At 38.8% G+C, this 17,764-nt stretch overlaps 1 pseudogene across 1 annotated transcript; it reads right to left on the bottom strand.

Moving 5' to 3' along the window:
• Positions 1-613: 613 nt before the first annotated feature.
• LOC146455439 (ATP-dependent RNA helicase DDX24-like) lies at positions 614-11,415 on the bottom strand (annotated as a pseudogene). Its single transcript, XR_014859031.1, has 14 exons — positions 11,272-11,415; positions 10,691-10,915; positions 10,147-10,257; positions 9,900-10,024; positions 8,892-8,932; positions 8,220-8,333; positions 7,363-7,665; positions 6,517-6,677; positions 6,067-6,184; positions 5,735-5,831; positions 4,783-4,860; positions 3,056-3,120; positions 1,932-2,030; positions 614-1,103 (listed from the first exon to the last, which is right to left on the bottom strand). The product of XR_014859031.1 is annotated as an ATP-dependent RNA helicase DDX24-like (transcript).
• Positions 11,416-17,764: the final 6,349 nt, after the last annotated feature.

Genomic DNA, 17,764 nt, shown 5'->3' on the forward strand with positions numbered 1-17,764 from the left:
TTTCTTTATATTTCCATAGACCTATCGACTGCATGTGCGCATGAGCATGACTATTCGCCAAATAATAGGCCAATTTCCGAGTTGCTTTGAATAAACCTCATTATGAAAGCGAGGCTACGTGCAAAATTTGTTATCATGAAGATTATATTTTATTCATATGCAGACAAAACCAATTCTATATGAAAAGCTTTGCACTTGCTCTCATAACTAGTCTCACAGCAACTTGGAAGTGGACTATTCAAAATGGCGTTCACTGAGGAATGTAACCAGGAAAAGGTGTGTTTGATGAAGAGACAAAGCTAAAACAAAGTGGGAAGGATGCACTAAGAGGATATTTAGGAATGAGCTATATTGCGGTGATTATTTTGATCCTTCTCGTGGTTTTCAGAACTTGTCAGTCAATCCACTGTGCGGGAAAAAAATGGCGTCTGAACATTTTACCACAATACCTTGTGAACCAAATACAGCCAATAGGCACATAGCCATATTTTATGGCAAAATTCACCCCTGTACTAACAACATTGTGTATGCTAGGTTTGTAGTTGTTAAAGTTTTTCTGTGCGTTTTTAGGGTTTTCGTACCCTAAGAATTATCCGTAAATGTACCATTCGCCCGATACAGTGGATTCACGTGTGCAAGTTATCTGCAAATACGGCGTAACTACCAAGCCTTTTAAACAGCGTTCTGTTGTTCTTCAGTTAATTTCAGAGGCAATAATCATTGAAACTGCTAATGTAATCCTGCGCCCGTTTCTGGCTTACACAGCGTAGTCTTCCTTACAGTTTCGCCACTAAACCTTTCAATCTCTCGTAATCATCCACCGCCCGTGGGCGACAGCACTTGCGGATCCTCAAGACGGTCACATGTTATTCAACTGTCCTTTGACATCCCAGCCTTCAACTACCGAACTGTTCATTTGGTGAAGCACTTGGAAAATCCAGCTGACTCATTTAATCTCCCAATTGATAGCATTTTAGCTTTACGTCTTTTGGTCTTCACCTGATTTCGCTTTCACCTTGTGGATCTTTTGGCCTTCTTTTGTCGTTTCGTCCTTTTCACCTCTTCCACTGCCACCTTCCCACTATCCTCACAACTTGTTTCAGCTTATGAATGCAAAAGAGAGAAAGCAGTTTTAACAACTGTTTTAAAAAAGCACCTTGTTTACTTACTGTTAAATTCTGAAAAAACGCTCCACAATCCTTCCCTAGAAAAGGCACCCCCCCCCCCCTCCCCACCCACCTCGATATAAGTTGATCGACTGTTCAGGTGCGAAAACACAGGGTGCTTTCTATTCGGCCAAATTTTGCCGGTTAGAAGGTTGCATGCGATATTTCATCGTGTGTCCGCCTCTTTAGGATTAATTGTTTGAAGCTGTTAGCTTGGTGGCTTAAGGACAATGCCTACTAATAAGGAAGTATTTTTGCGCGGTTTATGACTATACGGGGAAAGCAGATCTTAGCAAGGGCTATTGGAATCTAAAAAGAAAATTGGGGGGGGGGTAACCATGCATTTTCTTTAGGGATAATCAAGCAACAATTATAAAAAACAGCAAAAAACAAAGCAATTATTTTTTCCAAATTGAAGCTTTACTAAATGCATGGTTACCCTCAATTTTCTTTTTGGATACCAAAAGCACTTGCTAAGTTCTACTTTCTCTTCATACTTTTAAACTGGGCAAAATATTCCTGTATAAGTAGGCACCACCCATAGGAAACCTGAGTATCCCGAGATGCGCAGAACGTATGCACAGTAACAATAGTAGGTACCCTGCTAAAGCTATTATATTGCCAAAGTCAACCAATACTAAAACGCAAAATTCCCTCCAAAATTAAGAAGCCCCATCCTCCCCCCACCCCCCACCAAAACAAGCCCCCTTTCAATGACAGAACCCCAGTGCTTCTATTGTATAATAGTAATGCGATGCAATCTACCTTTGATACCGGGCATCAACAGGGCCCCGCTCTTTGTAGGATACTTTCCGCTAAATCCAGCAGGTATTAATGGCGTCTTCACCAAACTGGAGAGTTCAGCTGAGGAAAAGGAAAAGTAAAATATCGTGAAAAATCACATTATTGAGCAACTACAAAAGCGATAAGTAAGTTTGTAAAATGTCAAAATCAGCATTCGAGCTGTTCGGCTCCATGCCAGCGTAACACCTGAGAGGCGCCCGAGCGCAAAACCTTCTATCAATGTACTTGAAATTCTCGCCGCTTTCTTCTTGGACTACGAGTAGTTTTCTTATTTTTATCAGGGCGAGTGGAGTGAACGAAATACACGAGCGCGCACAACCCCCCCCCCCACCCCACCCCCCTCCTCCAGGAGACACCACGCACGTTTGTCCACGCAGAAGGCAATTTTGCCGCCATTCGCGTGGTGAGCTCACTGTTGTTTTCTTGTGTGTCTAGTTTTCACATCTCTTGTGCAAGACTGTGACATTGCATGTCGGCAAAACGAAAGGTTTTTTTCGCTAAACTTAAGTTACATGCAGTACAAACAGTAAGTTGTAATACACTACAAGAAATTTCTCTTCGTTCTTTTAGCTATCCAGCTCGGCTATCCAGAAAGCGACTGCCAACTATCTAGAGCTGCAAGCAAAATAGACCTCATTGGAGTGTCGTAAAACCAAAACCAAAGTAATTACTCTGGCCAATCACCACAGACGCAAACAGCGTAATGAACCAATCAGAAATCGGAGCAAAAAGACGTAACCGGCGCCAAGCGCGGGAAAACCTGGCGAGTAAAGCACGACTGGTTTTGATTTTGCTGCTGATTGGTTGAGAACATGGCACGTATTTTGCTGGCCAATCACAGAGCGAAGTAAAGCAAAACCAAAGCAAAGGTGAAATTACTTTCGACACTCAGCTGAAATCTGCTCTAATGGTATTCTCGTTATTAAACTGAATCCAGTTTGCGCATGAGGCTTAATTAAGCAGAGGGAATCTTCACAGGCAAATATATATTTTTAATATATTCCCCTGCAAGGGCCTCCACTGCAAGCTGCTAGATCCACATCAATACCAAGGATACAGAAATTGTTTATTGGAATGCTCAATACCTTTCATTTGCTTCAGCTTTTCCTGTCTCTGTTTCCTAACTCCTGAATCTCCAAGATCTTCTAACCTGTGTGAATGCTCGTCAAAGGGAAATAACTAGTAAGGAAGAGTTTTGCCGCCAGGGGTTGCCGCAGTGATATGGTGACTTCATTCGTAAGAGCTGTAGTATAACTATGGACACTGGAAGTACACAAGTCAAAATCCGAGGAAAGGAAACACGAGACCGACGGCAAGCGCGGGAAAATACACAGGCAGCCGGCAGAAATCACGTACAGGTGACATAGTTGAGTTTAAAAATCTTTGTTTCTGATTGGCCAATAAACGCATATGTTTGAACTGCAGGTCACAGATGCATTACAGTCGAACCAGGTCAAGCGTACCCCCCTAGATTCTATTAATGAATCTATTATTTGAAAATTGAACCCGTTAGTCGTTTCAAGTATTCAAATCAAAATTAGATTTCTGATTGGATTATACGAACCAGGGTACAAATAATGCATGAAACCAGAAAACCAGAAAGCCCGCGGGAAAAACCCCTCTCAATATATTCAGAGCGGCAATTCTTGATTTATATAACAGTGGATTTTCCAAAAAACAGGTTTCTCGTGATTTACAGCAGTCAACGCGTACTGTCAGAAAGAAAATTCGCCATTTTAAACCGGGCACGGTGGGTCCTGTCGCGTAAATTTAAACTCACTAATGATCACTAAATGAACATTTTACGTTTGTACACTTGCGTTTTTTCCGTTAGTTATTCAAAAACAAAAATGAAAAAGGACTGGAAGCGTTTTATTATAACAAACGGTTCTCTTTTTGAGGTATATGCAAATTAATTTAGCGAAAAGTATGCGAACTCACAGTGAAAGATGTTCATTTCAGTTGACCTTCGACAATGGCAGCACATGTGTTGCGCTATTCGTCGACGTATAATGGACAGTCTGGTGAAATAATAATATATACCAAACTTTTTCATGCTACAAGGTAGGTAATGCTATACATGAAAGATAAATTGGAATTTTTCAGCCCGACTCCTTTGCAAGCGCTTGACTTTGTGCTCTTGCCATGACCAAATTTGCATAACGAATTATATGAATGTGTCAACAACATGCAGGAACAGTTTGAACGAACGAGCTGTTTCAAATGTACTGTAATTTGAATTTTACAGGCTATTGCTTTTACTGTTAGCGCGGATCTATGTTCTGCAAATTTTAATTTGATCATTGATCCGCGTTAACAATGAATAAATGAATGCATTCTTTGAAACGACTAATGGGTTCAATTTTCAAATAATCGATCCATAAATAGAGTCTAAGGGGGTACGCTTGACCTGGTTCGACTGTAAGGGCGCGGCTTTTTGGGACACATTTTTGAAATTCCAAAATCAGAATACCTCGAAATATTAAACAATTACATTATTCTTCTAAAACATTAATAAGAATTCGACTCGTTTACCTTAGCCGTTTGGATAATTATGTTTTCTTCACCGGGCAACAGATACAACAGAGATTTTTCAGTGTGTAGTTTCCTTTTTCAGAATACACAGAATATGGCCCCAGAAAACGCGCCCTAAAAGTTTCTTTCGTTGGTAATAGTTGGAGCATACTCCATGTAAGAGTTTTTGAACAGCGCGTGGGGAGAACTATGGAATTTAATCAACAACCACTTTATTGACATATACTTTGTCTTGAAATCTTTGTAATAATCCCTTTTGAACTTCACAAAAGGATACACATCTTCATCAACTTCAATGTCCATAGCTTTGGCGGAGGCAAGAATCCAGTCATTGCCAGACTTCTTCCGTCTAAATCTACAAAACAGCACATGATAAAGTTATAAATAAACGAAAAGAATACACATAGGGGAAGGCGTCGTGGCCGAGTGGTTTGGGCGCCAGAGGTCCCAGGTTCGAGTCCCGCTCTGACCACTTGGATTTGTTTCACAGTAGCCCCGTTTTTAAACCCAAGACCACGCTTTGTAAATGGCCAACTGCTTTGCCTCCCAATAGTTGGAATTTTAAACAAATGTTATGTTCAGTTTGTATATTTTTCATTGATTTATAGTGTCCTCAATTTGCGCTACAGTGCTAAATACTTGACGTTTAAAGGCGTATTGTCAAGGAGATTTTGCTGTAAGTTGGTAAAAACTGCTAACATATTTGACAATGACAAAGAACCACTTCTTTAACATGAAATTGCTCTTAGAGCACTGAAAAGAAATTATGAAAGGATTTATCCAAGGAATCGAAGAATAAACTATAAACTACAATTTTTAGCGATTTCTCCAAAACACACAGGAGGAACTTGAAAAAACTGGCCATTTTTTTTTAAAGTTGCAACCCATTTCTATGCTATCCATCCGTAGGCAAAAATGATTAATTTTAATTCCTGTACACTAGTAAGGTTATTTTTAACAAAGTTGAACCATTATTCTATCGTCTCCATCGATACATATTATGTTTTTTCGCTATTCAAAATGACACTAAAAATAGGTGACACTGTCCCTTAAAATGAAGCCATTTACTTTTATTTTATTCGAATGAATGAGCTGCTCGTAACATTTAGTGGAAGGGTACGGTACTTGTTTTCAGGAAGTTTCAGAAGTTTTCCATATTTATGTTGCGGTGTTCTTGAGAGTCACAGCGACATGTCCACAGAATTTTGCTGACTGTCTTTTTAACTTACATGTGTTCTTCCTTGTCAATTTGTTTAGCAAGCGAGATTCTTTTTCGTATGGAAGACATGAAAGCTACGTCAACAGGGAAGGAGTCGAGCTCGTTTCCTGGAACAAAAAAGTAAATAAACAGGAAACAAATGAAGATTTGTGAAAACGCGAACATTCGATTAGAACAAAGAAAAAACTCTTATTCCCGACGACAATAGAACCCATGATGCTAGGCCCTCTAAATTGGGAGTCAACTGTCTATTATAAGGGGCGCGATATCTCTTATTTGGGGGCTACAGGTCTGGGGCAAAACGTCTTAGGTATGATTCGACCACAAATCCTCACACCATACCTGCGTTGAGCGTCTTCATGATTTTCTTGTAAGATCCCAGTTCTTCCGGCCCCACAAGAACAACACTTAAACCCTCCCTACTGGCTCTGGCTGTACGACCACTTCGGTGAATATAGAGCTGTAGAAACAACAAAGTAAGAAAATGAATATATTTATCGAAGCTACAGATCTGTATGAAAACCATTATTTATTGCCTTTTGTCTTCCAGCAGTTTCTCTCAGAATCCGTGAAGTACCTTTTCTCGAAGCAGGAAATTATCTTTGAAAAGACACAAAATTTCGGCTAACTGACAAGCAAACGACCTTCCATAACGTAGACCCTCGTTAGTCAGTGGGAAAAACGTCCAAAAAACACCCGAAAAATTATCGGTGACTTAACGGACAGTTAATGGGAGTTTCAATCCTTGCCTAATCTTAATCACCCCACTACTACTGCTACGTTTCAACATACGTCAGGATCCTTGGGAACTTGATAGTGAATCACGTGCTCAACTGCTGGTATATCCAGACCCCTCGCGGCCACATCTGTAGCAAGAAGCAAACCCGTAGAACTTGACTTGAACCTGAAAAGTGGGAAAATGACAAATCGAGGTTAACATGAATATCGCGTTCCTGAGTATACCTGTGTCACTCAACGAACTATACATCATTCTCATTCATTTAACAGGCTTAAAATAATTATACAGTCAACTCCCTTTATTGCGGACACCCTCGAGCGAGAGTCAGTGTTCACTGAAATAAATTCCCGCTATTAAATGGCAGGAATTTATTTCAGTTAAACGTCTGTAATTTAATTTTGCCGCAAATTTAGTTGAATTGACTGTACCATCGCATTTATTCCATTGCGCATATGCCACACATTGACATTCAAACCCTAGCAGTATGCAGGATGTTTGTCCCATGAACCTAGTTTAATGGCCTTAGCTCCCACGAGTCTCCTGTAGCTCAGTGGTGTCATATGTTTTTCAGTGTAGCTCAGTTATTTTTTTTTGGGGGGGGGCCGTTCACTTGAAAACTCTTTGACATTCAAAATATATGAGAACAATGAGAAAATTTAACGCCTGTTGACACTTAATAACAACAATTGACTCTTGTTTAAATGCAACTTGAAGGAAAGTGGCTTGCTAAAATATTGAGATTCCCACTGAACGCTTTCTAGGTGGAATAACAGGCAATCTGTGAATGGAATTTCTCCAACTGAATATTTTATGTTGCAAATGCAGAAAAATTGAATACATGCTGATAAAGAAGGCAATTCATGAATAGTCCCTTATTTTCCTAGCGATAGTAAAGCGACCGAACCACGTAAATCCACTGCCGAGTGGAAATTGCCTGCTTATTTTTCTCTTCAACCGTATGTTGTCTCCTCACAGAAGGCAATTCTTGTGTTCGCTCACATATTTCGCTCGCTTCGCTATCCTTAAAAAAAAAAAAAAGAATAGTAGAAGTCTAGTAATGTTAAAGATGTAGCAACAAACCTTTTCATCAAGGGAGCAAGAAATCTTTGTCTCTGTTAGCGTTTGCACTGTTCCTCTCTTGTTTGTAACATCAATCACTTTACAACTGTTTTTATGCAGTCCAACTTTGTCCATTAACGACACTAAACACAGAGACAAAAAGATATTAGATTAAGCTTTAGATACAACACACAAGGCTGAAAATTATTAAGCATCCAAACATTCTTTTAAATATCACTACTTGAGAGGATCGAGCAGGGATGGCACAGCGCTGAGAGCACTCGCCTCCCACCAATGTGGCCCGGGTTCGATTCCCGGACTCGGTGTCATATGTGGGTTGAGTTTGTTGTTGGCTCTCATTCTTGCTCGGTTTTTCTCTGGGTACTGCGGTTTTCCCATCTACTCAAAAAGCGACATAGTTTTCAAATTCGAATTCAATCTGGAGAGTGTCCCCACGCTGTAAAGCGCATTTGATCATCTTGTCATGGAACTGTGCACTTTACAATTTTACCTTATTTTTTTACTTTACAAAAAACAAGTACACTGTACATGTATAACTAAAGGAAATGATCACCAAATATACAATGTCTTGATGTTAAAACAAATTCTCCCAACTAGTAGTAACAGGACTATATATGGAGACCAGTAAGGAGATTATATGTGTTGATACCGGGGCTAATATTAAACAAGGAATTACCCAAGGCTTCTCCTCTTGTGACACTCTTTTCTTTTCCTTTTTTCTTGAATGATTTGGGAAGAGTCAAGGTCGCAGAGAAGATAAACTTCTGAAGACTTTTCTTGGTAGCAGTATCTTTATGGGACAAAGATTGAAAAGGTGTCAGGCATTTATAATGATCATGTACATGTACAATCATGAACAAGAAATATATGGAACAAAGACCAGAATTACTAAGATTAATCATACGCGTGTGGGTTATACTAATGGAATTACCCTACACAGAGTACTCAAGTGTGATGTCACAAGTATTTGAATTTTTGAAATTATGGGATTCATTAAGATAATCGGAAAGAGCATGATGACAAAATTAACGCCTACTTGCCCAAAATTGGAATCGTAGTGCAATTTGCGGATGAGACATTGCACTGTTTTGTTCTGACGACACCATACAAATCCTTCTAATATTTTGTTTAGAACTTGTATGGATCGGTCATCAGAGTACCACAGTGGTAATATCTCACCCCCAAATTGGAAGAAGGTGCTGATATTTGGAGAACAGACATTTTTCATCATGCTCATTCTGAATATCTTGAAGTAAATCCCACAACTTCATAAATTTAAATCTTGGGATGTCATCGCTTCAGAACTCTGTTTCACATGTATGCAAAATGACGGCAAAAATAACTTTACTTGTGATTGGTTGATCATCCTCTTGGTGTTCTCTGCTGCCACTGTATTGACAAATGAAATAAAGAGTTATACAATGTACATTAAACTCAGAATAAAGTTAACACAAGTTTATCCAAGGCTCTTGTTTAGCAGGTGCTAGACAGGTAGAAACGAATGTTTAGTTTATCAATAGAGTTGACAACTAAAGGCAAATTGGCCATCGTAAAGAGATTCGAGTGCTGAGGTTTCAAGCGTTAGCCCTCTGTCAAAGCAAATCAACGAATTGTGGCTTGTATGTGTTTACATGTCTATAGTGACCAGTACAGTGGAGCTATGCTATTGGTGGGCACATAGTAACGTGGAAAACAAAAAGTGTTCGCTAATTCTGTGGGGATTAAGAGTGCCAATATGGAAGATCAATTTGTGTTCTAAAGTTTTGCAGGGTAGCCTAACTTCTAAGTCCCTGGCTCCTTGAAACTTGCCTTAGAAAACGGCCTTCATTTCATGACCCTATATCAAATTAATATACATCTAACAGGGATACCATTGCAAAACCCTGTAATTTGATTGACTGCACAACTCACTACTTATTTTTCAATCACAGATTGTGAACAGGCTTAACAAACTTCAAAATATTGATGGAATGAAGTGAAATTTTTCTTTCTGGTGGAATAGGAATGAAGATTTATCCTTAAACAGCGTGTTCAAGTTGGTAAGGGATGCACCCTCATCAGCTATCTCATGATAGAAATCTGGCACTCATAATCATTATAATTGTGTTCGACGCAGAAAGAGTGTACTCCTAATTGTATTTGGAGTCGAGTCAGATTGTATAGGACAATCAACAAATGAATGAATGGATTTTGGGACACATACCTGGCATCCCCTGCAGATTTTACAGGGCCTGATGTCGATCATCATCACCAACTCAGCCAAGCAGGGAGCCTGGGGTCGAGATAATCAAACGCACTCCCTAATCTTTGATTATATATTACTAGTTATTACTGTTAATTAGATTTCCTACCCTACCTTGTCCTATGAATAAGATCTAGGATTGAAGAAAGTTCTTGGAAATGTCCTTGTTCCACCATTCTGTCAGCCTCGTCAATTACAAGGAATCGGAGGTGATCCAGCTGGCAGACATGTTCCTCTCCCTGCAATAATTTATGTGTTGTGGTTTAAATTGTTTTTGGTTTAAAAATGTCTTATATCTCATGCAGAGTGCACTACATGTAAGTATTTTTCGAACAAACTAATAATTACATGCAGCACTCACCTCTGACATCAGATCCCACAGTCATCCAGGAGTGGCCACTATGATCTCAGGACACTTACGCAAAAGTCTTTGTTGCTTCTGTGGAGCCATCCCTCAAACCACAGCCACAATCTATATAGATGTATACAGATACTATTACATATTAATATTTTTCAAAAAAATAAATAAATAAAATAAAAAAAATAAGCTTTCAGGATCTAAAAGAATTAAAGTGTTACGTCAAGCTTTCGATTCCTTCGCTGAATCTTTTTCAAGTAAGTGAAATGTTAATTCAAGTCATGAAACTTGAGGTGGTGTGAGTCAAATGACAAAATGTCCAAAAAGCCCGCTGGTAGTTCGTAATCCCTGTCTTGATTGAAAGTGAAACCCTGACACTGTATGTTGATGGCCTCTCTGAATGTCCCTCTCAGGACATCAGTTTCCCTTACAATGATTTTTGTTAAAGACATGCCAAGGGAGTGTCCCGAGTTCTGGTGATTGAAGTAGAAAAAATACTGACAGTAACTTGGAAAACAGGGCACAATATTTCTGATCATGCCTTTACCTCTAATGAAGTGTGCTTTGCAGCTTGCAGGAGGTGAGTTCTTATTTGCAGGGCTAATTCTCTTGTTGGTGTCATAATCAGAGCCAAGAGAGGTCTTTTGATCTTGTCACTGCCTGAGCTGTTGCTTATACATATCTGTTTTCCTTCTTCGGATTCTTGGCTAGCCTTTTGCTGCAGGATGTGTGTGAGAATTGGAATCCCAAATGCAAGAGTTTTACCTGATCCCTGTCAGACAACAAGAAGTATACGCCAGTTACTCAAAGAATCCCTAACAAATTGGGAACACCACATGTTAAATAGAGCTCCATTATTGAGTGCTGAAAGTAATTTCACGTTTACTTTGGTTCTGCTTTACTACAGTCCATGAGTGGTTTAGAAAACTTGCACCACTTTGTCAACCAGTGAAAGGCACTTGTCTGAATGACCAAAACCAATCGTGACTTTCTTACATACGTTTTCCTGTGCTAATTGTTGCCGGTTTCATGTACATGTGCATGTACAGCTGTATTTGCTTTGAATTCTGATATCCCCTATTACATGTAATTTGTAGCAGTTTGTAGGAAGCAAGGCCAATGGCTTACTGTCACCCAACAATATACGATCATCTGAACAAAAACAAATTTCAGCACAACCAGCTCAAGTAACTTGTCTGAAGGTGCAGCCTGCTCAGCAATCTTGCGCTCTACCAACTGGGCAAACGTTAACCCACAAATTAAATGTGCCATGTTTATTTACCTCTACGTACATCTACACTCTACACTTAAGTTATGAATAACGGGGATTTCCTGCCTCAAATTGTGGTGGGTAACCAAATATGACATTGTGAGACACAAGCGGCCATAAACTTTTACATTGACTTTAATGTACACCGCATGATCGTTTGATCGGGGGTTAAGGGAAGATGTCATAACAAGTCTTACCGTACTTCCACAGAGAAAATAAAGCCAAAAACAAAATATAAAACTAAAAGAGTGTCTAACATACAATTTATGCAGCTCTCTGATGTCTCTGTGGTGGAATATTGCTGGTGGTAGTGACAGTGTCTGTATTGGAGTTAAGGGCTTGTGAATCCCTGTTCACTCAGAGACTCTGTAATATCTCTTTTGAACCCCAAGACCTTCCCAGGCACTTTCATCTGCCATTATTTCTAAAATCCACAAGATTAAAGACATATTACAGTACAAATCAAACTCTAAAATCCCGACTTTAAGAGTGTACATGGGCTTTAAAATAGCGAGCTTCCTGTAAAGAAGCATTAAGCTAAGTGAAGTTCTACTTAAAATAAAATTATTTAGTACGTACTTTTACTTTACATGTATGGTAGAATATAATAAGGTGTTCTTAGCTTACGGTAGACAGATATAGTTGTCCTTTTATATTCATACAATGATGGCGTCTAAAACTAAGAAACAAAACTGAGATACAAGGGTTGCCCAATCCCTGTATGGCCTAGCTACCACCAGGCAGTCATGATCATTTCATTTCAGTTACGTAACTGAGGCAAAAAGCTGGACCACTTGAGCCAAACAGATTGACAAAGATGAAAGACAGAGAAGCCTAGAAACTAGGCAATACAAGGGTACATGACTTGCACTGAAAATTAGCAACAAGCACTCAGAGAAAACTACAGACAATCATGCCAGAGGAAGAGAGGAGTTCTAGCAAAGGAAATACTCTCTGTAAATGGGATGAGGAAAGGCCATTTATGTTGCAGACATTGGATGAAAGCATACTTGTATAAGAATAATTATAATATATATATTTAGCCAAAGCTAAAAGCGGAGCTCCAATTTTTTTTCATAGCATTTATAGAAATCTGCTTAGCGAATGAACATAATAACCTTACCAGTTCCTCATCCTTTCTGCAGTTATGATATATTTTTAGTGCATATGCAGCAAACTACTCATCAACAATAACAGTGTAATACAGAGGGCAAATTTTTATGAAAGCTGATTTGTTGTAACAGAGGGCAATTTTTCTTAATTTTCCTTTCTCTGAGGGCAAAATTACTAACTTCTGATTGGTCAAGGGGCGAAAATATTCTTTCCTCATTTGCTGAGCACGCCAGTTCTAAATTTCATTGGTTTGTTTGGAAATTCAAAACTGTGTCAATTCTGCACCTATAGTAATAATTCTAGTCGCTAAATAAACGCTAATTAACAAATGGAGAATACGGGAAAATAGTCTTTGGTGTTTGGTAGAATTATTTCAGAAATTTTAAACTTGTGTGTGTTTACAAACATATGAGAGTCGTAAGGTGCGAATGACAAAAACACGGTCACGGAAACAATATTGTTCAAAAGTTAATTTCTACAGGAAAAAAAGAGGTTCTTTGTCAAATGTTCGACCAGTTTTGACCAAAATACAGCAAAATCATCATGATAGTGTCGGGCCTTTTAGCACTCAAACAAATCTTTTCTAAGTACAGGGACTGTTGAAGGGGTCACTGTTTTATCTAGACAGCCTTGATCTTGAGAAGTCCTTGAGTTCTTCCTCCAAGACATTATACGTGGAAACATAAAAGCCCACTCTTTGATCTTGAGGTCAACAAAACTGTCATCGCGTAATATTTTTTTGGAGCCATAGAAGAAGACCAACTTTGCGTGAAACGGGCAGAGTTTGCTTGCTATTTGAAATGCAGGGCATTGATTGATTCGACTGGCCTGCATTGTATTTGTTTCCGTCGTCTTTTCAAAGGACTATTGGCATGTTGGCTGCAGGTTTCTTCGGACGAAAACAATTCTTTGCTCTCGTTCCAACTTTTCCGCGGCTAAAACGTAAACCCGAAGAAAACAGAACTTTCTATTTGGACTGACGCCTTTGCTTTCACAGTGATCAACATCAAATTTCTCCTTGTAAAATCAATGCTTATTCAACCCCAGCGGTCATGAGAATTAAGGAGATGATCACCCAAGGGGAATTTTCCTGACATTTTAATAACTTCTACCCAGTACTTTTATAAGGAAAGAAAGTATGGGTACAAGATAGGAGAATTTGTTTTTCGACATTAGGGGTTAAAGGTTTAAGAGCGGCTGTCTGTAAGGATCGAGAATTCGCCGTCAACGACCAATTTGGCGAATCGCTCATATTCCGTCCAAAAATACCCTTTGGTGAACTATTTTCAAAAATCATATTTAAAAGTTCCGGCGACTTTTCAATTTTGAGAGATTCGGAAAAAATTGAAAATGCGGTCAAAGTGCGGTTTTTTGGCCAACTGAAGGTTCAAAATAAGCTGCGCGGACGAAGCACTGCCAAATGCTTAAAATAACTTCAGTTGAAGTCAAACTTTACACAAACTATGAAAAACTATTCTTGTTTATTGTCCACTACTAAACATTTTCAAATCTATCCATTTTGTGATTCTAGCGAGCACTTTAAAACCACCTTTGTAGAGCGCTAAAAATAGCGGCGAAATATAGGTAATATTTAACGGCACAAAAGTGTTCCTGGTACCTCAGTTTTCGATAATTTTACTTTACAGCCTTAACATATAGTTTTTAAACATTCACCATGCCAAGTTTCAAGCTCGGACTCGCAACGCTTCCCTCTGAGAAAATCGGAGAACTTTTGCAATGTGTTCGGCTCAAATAACACAAGATTTAAAGACAAAATGGAAGCTAATAAACTCGAATTAGGCCAAAATCCAAAAAATAAACTTAAGTCTTGTTAATTTGTACTTTGACCCTGAAGATATGTCTACTATCATGGAAGGCAACGGCCACAGAGGTGTTATGGCCTCTCGAGAATCTAAATTTGTAATGAAAATCTGTGCTCTTTTACTTCGGCGGCATTTGCCTTCTGTTTACTAGTACTGTAAGAGTTGTCCGCAAGCACTGTTGACAGATCAAATCTAAGAGATGTCATGAATCCTTAGCCGCTTGGTTTTCTAAAAAAAACTTGCTGAATTCTTTAGGTAAGCGGAATAATGGGATACTGTATAAGAATAAACATTTTAAAAACTTTAAGATCGACATGAAATCGCTTGCAACCATGAACCATTTTAATATTCAAGGTATTTCTTACGTTGAGTGCCAATGTAAACACGCGATTCGTTGCTTCTCAGTTGAGAGATGTAAAAAAATGCTTTTTCAAATAATCAAAATGACAGACTTATATTGTAATAGAAATTTCGAACACAAATTCCATTAAATAAGTATGAAACAAGAGGTGAACTTGTCCCATCTGCAACAATTAAAGGTAGCAGATTTATCGCTTAAATTAAGATTATCGTTTGAAGTCCACACAAAAAATAAGCACATACCCAAAACCATGAATCCACTTTTGATTCCACACCACTGAAACCATACAACTATTATAAGCATCAGATGCCAATTGAATCCACATCATTTTTCTTCATAGTCAGTATCACCCGCTTTCCTAATCTTCGGGTTGAAAATAGTTGCTCGAGCTTACAAGCGCGTTTGCAGCAAACAACAAAGCGTGAGATTCCGCGTTTATGTTTTCTCGAAAAAAAGAAAATGAGTACATAGATGAGAATAGTGCAAAATAATTGTGGCCTTTGATGCTAAAGCAAACAACTCAATTTTTCAGTGAAATTGAAGACATTGAGCGGGAAACGTAGCAAATATAGTCACGCAGCCATGTTAGCCGCAATCGAGATTGCAATCTTTCTATGTCACGCAACACCAAACCATCGGGTTATGCGCCGATCAAATCGAAACTTCAACATCCCCCCCCCCCCCCCGGCCAAACCCCGGGCATTTGACTATTTTCTGTGCCCGGAAGTGGGAAATTTGACGGGTAAGGCCTTCCCGGGGGTGGGGAATTTGACCTTGCCTGGGTGGGGTGGGGAAAATTGAACCGAAAGTGTCAGGTTTCAAATCGCTTTTTTTGGGGGGGGGAGGGGGGGGGGGCGCCGAGTTCGCTAACAGCTGTAAACACGCGTTTGGACGAGATGGAAGAGTTTAAAGGAAGAGATACAGCATTACAAAAAAAGGTCTTCAAAAGTGAGAGTGCTTAAATTTTAATTATTTTTATAGATTGTATATGAACGATGTAGATTTTTTATTCAATGAGTCGAGCTGTGGCTTTGTCCCGCAGTGAATAGTGAAAGTGAAAAACCACTTTTGCTTAAATTGCAGAATATCCTGCCACTCGAACAACATTCTACGTAGCTGGCTAACTAATTAACATGTATTTCTAGTTCTTTAAACGATGTAGTTTTTTATGCAATGAGTCAAGCTGCGCCTTTCTCCCGCATTTGTGTCTGCAGAGGTTTTAAGAATAGCCATAAAACAGCAGTGAAAGTTAAAGAAAAAAAAAACATCGTCGAATGAAAAACCGCCGCTTTGGCTTAAACTGAAAAATACCCTGCCACTCGAACAGTCTACGTAGCCGGCTAACTCATTTTAACAACCTTTGCCGTGTTTCGGAGTTAGAACAGCTCATGACAGCTTACACTTGCTGATTGACATTGTCCGACTTTTTTAAAAATAAATTCAATTTCCAATCATTAGTTTCAATGTTAAAGTTGTGGTTTTTGTAGTAACTCATGACAAGAGCCGACAACGATTGTTCTTTAGGAGGGGCATTTGACAGACAAATCCGACGATAAGGTAGGGCATTTGAACTCCATTTTGGCCCGAGGGGGCGGGAATTTGAACGATCCAATCTTCAAAAGTTCAAATGCCCGGGGTTTGCCCGGGGGGGGGGGAATGTTGAAGTTTCGAGTTGATCGGCGCATAAATTTGAGCGTGGCGAAAGTAGGAAGTTGCATAAAATTGAAGAGCTCGCTGCACGAAAACCAGGAAACGCCACAAAAATTCATTATAATTCCTAAGTCAAGTGTTCCTTCAAAGGTATGAAATGCATGTTTATTTTGATTTGTTTTCATTTTTAGGGTCACAAAAACTAATATTATTAACCCTCGTTAGAACGCTTTCTGAAAACCGGTGAAAGTACCCTGTCTTTGCCGGCATTCATTTCACAAGTCCAGACCGACCCATTCTAAATTCCAACTGAACTTTGCTAAACAGATGTTAGGAAGCATAGAAATATAAAAATACGTTGCGCTTTTTATCTTCCTTGACCACGGCGACTTCGCACTTTTGGTGCTTTTTCGAATGTGAAACCCGCGTTATGCAAATGAGGTTGTCGATCAAATTCAAATTGTTGTAAATCAAAACATTCTTAATCGCTAAATTTCACCATTCTAAATTCACTACACCAAAAAGCACACAAATATAAAAGCAAAAACGGTTTTACTCGTTTAAAATGCTTAAAACCTGATGAATTATTTAGTCCTGATCTCTGACTGCTATGTAAAAAAATTGTAAACATTGAATATGCTAATTGCGTTGTGTGGGACACTTAGTCCTATATAAAGAAATCTTTCTTCTCGCTGTTTTCTACTGTCGATTTTCATTTTTTTGAAAAGTGCTATTGAAAATTTGTACACGTTTTTAGTATCAAAAACTTGAAGAAATAATTCAGCTTTAAATAGATGAGCACTCACTCTGACATGACCTGCATTGAAATCGACAACACTTGACTTTTTTTAAATCAATGTTGTGTTACACTCTGGGTTATTTCTTGATTGCCTTTTTATTTGGTAAATGGCTACTAAAAGGACAATGCTAACAAGACCATCTTATTTTTCCCTGATCTACGACCAACGTACAGAATGATTTGATGAAGAAAGTTTTGTTTTGCCGGATATGGCATTTTAACGACATAACTCCCGCACTGAAGTAGGTCATAGGTCAAGGTCTTTTAAACTTCTCAGTTTACTTATTAATTTTCTCTAAATGATTCCATTCAGTTACGAATCAAAACATTCTTAATCGCTAAACTTCACCATTCTAAATTAACTACACCGAAAATCACACAGAATAAAACGCATAAACGGTTTTAATAGTTTTAAAATGCCTAAAACTTGTTCGGTCCCGATTTTTAGATACTTTGCGGGGAATTTTTATGCAAATTAGTCTGTCTGCTAAACAGTATTTAGGTTTTAAGAAACCTATTTTCATTACTAATTTTTTTCGTTTATTAGTACATTTCCCTGCTTTGTTGACGCCATTCAGTTGGTATTCATAGCTTGAAGGTCCTTT

This window comes from Pavona decussata, unplaced genomic scaffold (genome assembly GCF_977016875.1).
Source record: "Pavona decussata unplaced genomic scaffold, jaPavDecu1.1 SCAFFOLD_274, whole genome shotgun sequence".
NCBI classification, from domain to species: Eukaryota; Metazoa; Cnidaria; class Anthozoa; order Scleractinia; family Agariciidae; genus Pavona; species Pavona decussata.